The sequence below is a fragment of the Manis pentadactyla genome, chromosome 4 (genome assembly GCF_030020395.1).
Source record: "Manis pentadactyla isolate mManPen7 chromosome 4, mManPen7.hap1, whole genome shotgun sequence".
Lineage (NCBI taxonomy): Eukaryota > Metazoa > Chordata > Mammalia > Pholidota > Manidae > Manis > Manis pentadactyla.
This window is the reverse complement of record NC_080022.1, coordinates 102,765,328-102,772,042: the sequence shown is the minus strand read 5'-3', so window position 1 is coordinate 102,772,042 and position 6,715 is coordinate 102,765,328. Positions and strand designations below refer to the sequence as shown.

Here is a 6,715-nt window from a genome sequence, read left to right as displayed (position 1 = left end):
AAGGACACATTGTCCATCCAAATGATGGGATCTATAAAGTCAATTCTTAAAAACGACGTGAATTTATGAGAAGGGCTCTGGGATATATTACGCAGTGGAAACAACAGCTTGCCATGTTCCATGACTCTGGGGGGCGCTGTTCACACTGGTGCTCGTGGCACCCTAAAGTACAGTGGCGTTGGCTCCCCATGGAGGGGTGCAATCCTGAGGACATAGAAATATTTAAGCCAAACAGATATGTAGGTATATACATAAACTTTTTCCAGTTGTGAAAAAAAGAAGACACTTAAAAGTGGTGCTTTTGGGAGAAGAACAAGTAAGGGGGTAGAAGTTTTCACTTGCCATTTTGCACCTTTTGTACATATATATTAGCTAAGCTAGTACTTTTATTTGTTAACTGTCTACAGATATTATCTGGGGGTGGGGGAGAGTGGATTATGGGCCATGTTTGTTTTATTCTTTAGACTGTGTTTATTCAAACCCTAAAGTGTGACTTTTTTCTCAAGAAGCCACTAAGCTTTACCATATACCAAATATAATTTTTGAAGAGTATTCACTTTTCTCATACAAAGCAGGACGTTCTTCATGCTGTAACATTCCCACCTGTGATGTGCTTGCTCCTACCTGTGACAGAAGCCCTGCAGTCCTTGGGTGGGCACCTATTTTTGTCTCCCTGGGCAGTTCGTGGAATGTGGGACAGGGGTGGCAGGTGGGTGATGGCTTCTGCTCCCCGCCACACTTTGTTAGTCCCTGCCAGGTGGCCCACGCCACCAGCCATCAGCCTCCTGGGAGCTGCTTCCTGCTTGCCGACAACCAGGGCTTGTTGAGAAGAGGGAGATGAGTCAGCAGATTTGCCCAGCATGAGGCTGGCCTGGTGCCAGCATGTTGCCCTGCCTGGCTTCCACCTCCCAACTCCATCAGTAACTGGCCAGCTGGGGTCAAGCCACTTCTCAGTTCCGGAAATGAACTCATTCCCTTTGGCTCCTGGGGAGACAGACAGCGGGCCATGGGGGGCTGGTCTGAGGAAGGGCTGCCTCCTCCCCAGGACCTTGGGGAAAGGGGTTGGGGGCCTGGGCATTGTGCGAGGATCCCTGACTCACCCATCTGACTCCACCTTTCAGGAAGGGCAGCTCCTGATACGGCCCTTTTGCAGCCTGAAGGACCAGGGCTTCCTCCCACAGCTTTCTCGGCAATATCCGCTGCTCCATCTCTGCCTCTTCTTGGCTGAGGTCCACAACTACCAAAGCCAGATATCTGAAGAATTAAACGATACTTCAGGTAAATCAGGGAAGTGGGAGACTTCCTTGCTGCCAGCCCTGAATTGCTCTTTTCAGCGTCTTCTCCTCATTGTCCATCAGGCTGAGGGACTGAGGAACTTTCCCTATTTCCCTGTACACCTATTCACGCCCATCACCTCTGGTAACAGGTTTCCTCTGCATTCCAGGCTCTTCAAGAATCAGCTGGGGAGCTGACTGGAGTGGACGCTCTCCATGCTGGGGGGGCAGGGGGGGCCCTTGAGCCTTGTTTGGCGTGGTGCTCCTGTTGACTGAAGAAACTGCTGTCTTACCCCTGTTTCCACGGTCTGACCTGCAGAGTAGCAGCTTGTAGGTCCCCATGATGCTTTGCGGCTTCCCATGGTTTCCCTCGTTGTGAATTTGAGCGGCCCTTTTCCACATACAGAGATGTGTTCTTGTCCTTCAAGGCAAAAGCCCTGAAGACCTTGACTATCAGGAGTCCGCCAGTTTGAAGAACAATAAAGAGCAGCAAATCGCCACCCATGGTCAGGACAACAGCAGCTCCCACCCGGGGTCCCCGACTCAGACATGATCAGTTCCCTTGACAGGAGACTACAAATGCTGGCATTGTCAGGTATGTGAGGGGGAAGGCAGTTCTACCGACTGATGTCTGTCAGGCCTGGTGCTGGACACCATAAGAATTTTCATCTTATTTATTCCTCCCAAAAGTTCTGAGTGGAAACATTTTTGCCTTTCTTTCATGGAAGAGGGAACTGAAACTCAGGTGATCAGTGATGTGCGAGGGTCAAAGCTTAAATAGGGTCCCAGCCTGCCTCCTGCAAACCCCCAACTGCCTCTTTCTGGTGAATGAGATGATACCACAGATGAGGAAGCCAGCAGCTCCTTAGTTAGTGAATTAGCAGGTTGAGTTTGCAGACAGACCCAACTCGCCACCCCCACAGATGCAAAATGAGTGTGACCCAGCTTTCTGGTTCACTCGCAATGGGGGGCTTTGTGCCAACTGTAAGACCCAACGGCCTTATTCCGGTCTGCGCTTCCCCCCCAGTGAGGAGATGAAGGCCACGGCAGATCGATGCAACAAGCAAGAGGTTTATTGTTATTCCAGCTAGGTGGGGTCCAAGTGTCTGCCCCACACAGTGGGTTTCAACAAGGACCCCGAGCACTCAAAACCAAGGGTTTATATAGCATTTTCAAAACACTTAACTCTTAGTAATTTTCCACAGCTTCACATTATCTTTGCAAGACATACATCCTGGGGTTAAGCGAGAGCAAGATAAGACCACTCCTCAATTGTTAGGGAGGTTCTGCACGATAAGCTTGGTATGTAGGATTAACTGATCAAGGTTAGCTGACCGAAGGCCACAGCTGCCCCCATCCCGGTGTTCATGATTAACTTGTTTTCCAAGGCCTTACCCAGTTCCAGTTTTTTTTCTTTTAAGTCACAACTTCAGAAAACTGCTTCTAGGCCCTTAAGATGGCTACTCTTATGCTAACTTATTCTCATTCTTACACCAACATGGCAGAGGAGGCGAGTCTCTACCTGAGGCAAATACCGTCCCTGCCCTGATCTTAATTCCCATGGAAGTCTATCAAACAGGATCGAAAGGAAAACTGAAGGAAGCTATAAAGGCCCTTCCAGAGGCTCCCAAATTCAGGGCCTTTAAGTCAAAGGCCCACTTCACTTATCCCTCCCTGTGCTAGCAGATTGAATAGGTGGAAGACCACAGTCCTTTGGGCTACATGGGTGCTGGGCTCACAATATTTCTCTCCTCACGGTGATATGGCTGAAGGACTGCGTCGGGGCTGCTGCCCTGAAACACCTTCCTTTAGCTAATGATGGCAGCAGCTGTTGCCTTTTAGAAAAGCACCGGGCAGGCCTGGCTTTTGGCCCCATGGTTACCATGACAAGGCTAGAACGGAGCCTTCTGGGCCCTGGCTTTGGCCAAACCATTATCAAAGTTGGCTTTTAAATAGAGTCAACTCTCAATAATTCATAGATTAATGGTTCGATCTGTACGTCTTCGTCCTCCCTCTCTTTCCCTCCACTCTCTGTCCAGCTGTCTTTTGGCTGTCCTCATCACACACCCACAAAGCAGGAATAGGTGGAGGACTCAAGATCAGTCAGTGTTCAGGCCTGTTAGCAACCACAGTGCAGGGTTTAAGAAGCGGGTTGGGTGCTGTGTGGATTTCAGTATTCTTGCTAATCTCATTCCCACTTACCATGGACAATGGACAACTGCCTTAAGTTCTTTGAGCCCCTTGCCAAGAGAAGAGCTAGAAGAACTGAAATCACACCCCCAGAGCCAGGCCCCAGGCCGGGACTGGCTGGGTTGAGAAGGCCAGCACAGCCTACATGGCCCCATCTTGCAGACCCAGTATGCGTGCATGTATTTGCCCAGCATCCTCAAGGCACCGTGTCTAAGGGTGGATGGGAGAAATGGGTTTTGAGACAAATGAAACAAAGCTTTCCTTTTTTGAGTGGTTGGAGGTTTATATTCCCAGATCAAATATATAAGCAAATAAAATATGAAAAATAATTTTCACAAATCTAATTTTCATACTAGTCATCATCACCTTTTTTCTAGCAAACAAGACTTTCAAGGCTTCAGATGGGCTGCTTTCCCTCCAGAAATTATACCATAACTTCTCTTTATGTTATTAATAATGATAAATGCTAACATATTGATATGAAGTGATGCTACATCATTGATATGTATATATGAAAATATCTCATTCAGTCTTTACAACACCCCGAGGAAGAAACTGTTATTCCTGCTTGCAGAAAATGAGATTTAGAAGAGGTGAGTCACTTGCTCCAGGTCTCCCAGCAGTAAAGGGGCAGGGGACATTGTCTCACCCAATCCACAGACCCCATGGCTTTTGATCTACACCATGTGGTTTAGCCTCTTCTCTTGACCCCAACAACCAAAACCCATTAATGTAACTGGGGGTCCCCAGTACCCCTTTCTCCTCTCCATGTGGCCTCCTGATTCCTAAATGTCTATTCTGAGGTGCCCTCTACTCTGCTAGACCATCCATCCCACTTAGCAGGAACTGTGCACATCATGTGGTTTGTATATGTTCTTTCAGCATTGTCAGGTCTTATTTTATAATTTAACTTCTCCTGTGTATGTTTTCTTCCCAGTGTTAGAGTCTCATGGGAAGGGGGTGTCATGCTTCATGCATATTGTAAATTATCACTTTTCCTAGCATAATAGTAGGCCTAGAATAAGCCCCATAAAACCTGTTTTCTGATTAGTTGACTGATTTGGGGGTGGAACCACGTGGAGGACATCTCTAGTGTATTTCCCAGGGGACTTAACACAGCATTAGGCATAGAGTAGATACTCAATAATAATTTAATTGACAGCTTGAGTGTCAGACTATCTGGAAGAAAGAAAGAATTAGTCCCACAGATGCCAATCATCTACCATGTGCTTTACATTTGTTATCTAATTTAAACTTCACAATAATTCTACAACATAGATGTTGTCCTTACTTTCATAGAGCCCCACATCTATAGCTGGGGGATGATGAAACTAGGGTTTTGTATGCAGGGCCCTGACAGCAGGGCGGGGAGACCACAGGCACCTGAGGATGTTGGCCTGAGACAATCAAGGGTTGTTCTCGGGGGCACCCATGAGGTCATCATGCAGTGGACACACAAGGGTCTGGAGTCAGACAGGCCAGCCCTTGGAACAACTAAGAGTTAGGACTGGGACTCAGCCAACAGCCCCCAGGAACAGCCCATGGGGTTTCTGCCTCCAGATGTTGAACCTCATTTCTGACACCAGGCTCCGCCTTGTTAAGTCTTTGTCTTTGGAGAGATGACAGCAGCCAGTCCAGCCCATAATTTTCCAATTGTTTCTGAACCTGAACTGGTTCCAGCTGGACAAATCTGCATCAGAACAGGGAGAGGGCTCCCTAGGAATCTATGGGAATGTGGGAGAGTGGACAAGATGAGAGGCAGTAGGATTAAAAGATTTAACAAAGAAAGCTTTCCTTTTCATGGGACAATGCTCAGCAGGCTGGTTTTGAAGAAATTCAGGAGTGGGATTTCTATATCCAGGGAACAAGAGAGTTTATAATTACCTAAACTTCTGCAAACTGTTGAAGCTACTAGTCTGCATATCTTGCCAGAAACTGGGACGTCCCCAGAATTCCCAATCCATCCTGCCAGGTCTCTGTTCACAGACTCCAGTCCATGCCTACAACTTTCAAGTTGTGAAAGTCTCTTAACAGCCAGAGACAGGTAAGATTCCTCAAGGGAGGAACAACCTAAGACAGGCACAGTCGCAGGGGGCCATCAGGTGAGAAAATGGGGATCAGCAGAGGTGAGGCTTAGAACCTCCCCCCTCATGCTCTGAGAGAAATCTTCTGCATACGTGGATGTTTTATTGCCCTTGTCTAGCTTGGATTAACACATAGTCTACAGGCACACACCTGATCATCTACATTTGCTCTCTTACAACACTAAACTATGTTTTCTACCTTTATCTCGTATCTACCAACCACTTCAGCATTTTATTAAAAATAATAATAATAAAGAGAGAAATGTGGTATCCACATATAAATCAAGTATAAAAATTAAATGGATATTCATATTTGAACTGACTGTTTATAGTTCATAATGCATGAACAAAACCGAAAGCTTCTGTGATGACTGCCCTTGTAATGTTCACCATGTAACTTATTCATTATGTAAGAATTTGTTCTCCATGTAAGAACTTATTCGTTATGCATCAGAAGATTGGAGACTGATGAAAATTAGGCTTGGGGTGGATTAATGATTGTGCATTGAGTATTGACCACCCTATACAGAATTTTATTGTTGTTAACAACCATTTGATCAATAAATATGAGAGATGCTCTCACAATATATATATATATATATAAACACACTTCCAATTGTAAAATAAATAAGTAACCGGGATGTAATGTATAGCACAAGGAATATAGTCAAAATATTGTAACAACTTGGTATGGTGATAGCTGGTACCTAGAATTATCATGTATATAAATGTTGAATCACTGTGTTGTACACCTGAAACTAATGTAATACTGTGTGTCAACTACCCTTCAATAAAAAATAATTATCGAGGAAAAAAAAAAAAAAGAAAGTCTCTTAACAGGAAGGCTGAGAAACAAGCCAGACTTCTACAAAAGGGAGGGAAGGCCAAATACAGCCTTACCCCAAGCCCCAGCCCAGCCAGCCCTAGGGCGAGTGCCTGCCCTGGCACGGTACCACAGCTTCCATTCCGCTGAGAAGAGACCAGGGCTGCCTGCCTGGGCTGCGAGCGAGGGGCCGCCACACTGTGCTGTGCAGGTCCCAGCCTGTCCCCCTTTTAGGAGTCTGGGCTTAGCAGCTGGGAGCTCATCTCCTCCTGTCACTAGGGCCTGCAGAGGTGCTCAGTAAATATTTGTTGAATAAATGATTCAACAGCGTTTCTGTGACTCTG

General features: G+C 46.3%; 1 long non-coding RNA gene across 2 annotated transcripts; it reads left to right on the top strand.

The window, feature by feature from the left end:
• Nucleotides 1-1,142: 1,142 nt before the first annotated feature.
• LOC130683399 (uncharacterized) lies at nt 1,143-4,395 on the top strand. 2 transcript variants are annotated; one of them, XR_008997098.1, is made up of 4 exons: nt 1,143-1,278; nt 1,445-1,604; nt 1,703-1,869; nt 3,995-4,395. It is a non-coding gene; the product is annotated as an uncharacterized LOC130683399 (long non-coding RNA). The 2 variants fall into 2 exon arrangements; XR_008997097.1 differs by lacking the exon at nt 1,445-1,604 and having other exon boundaries at nt 1,152-1,278.
• Nucleotides 4,396-6,715: the final 2,320 nt, after the last annotated feature.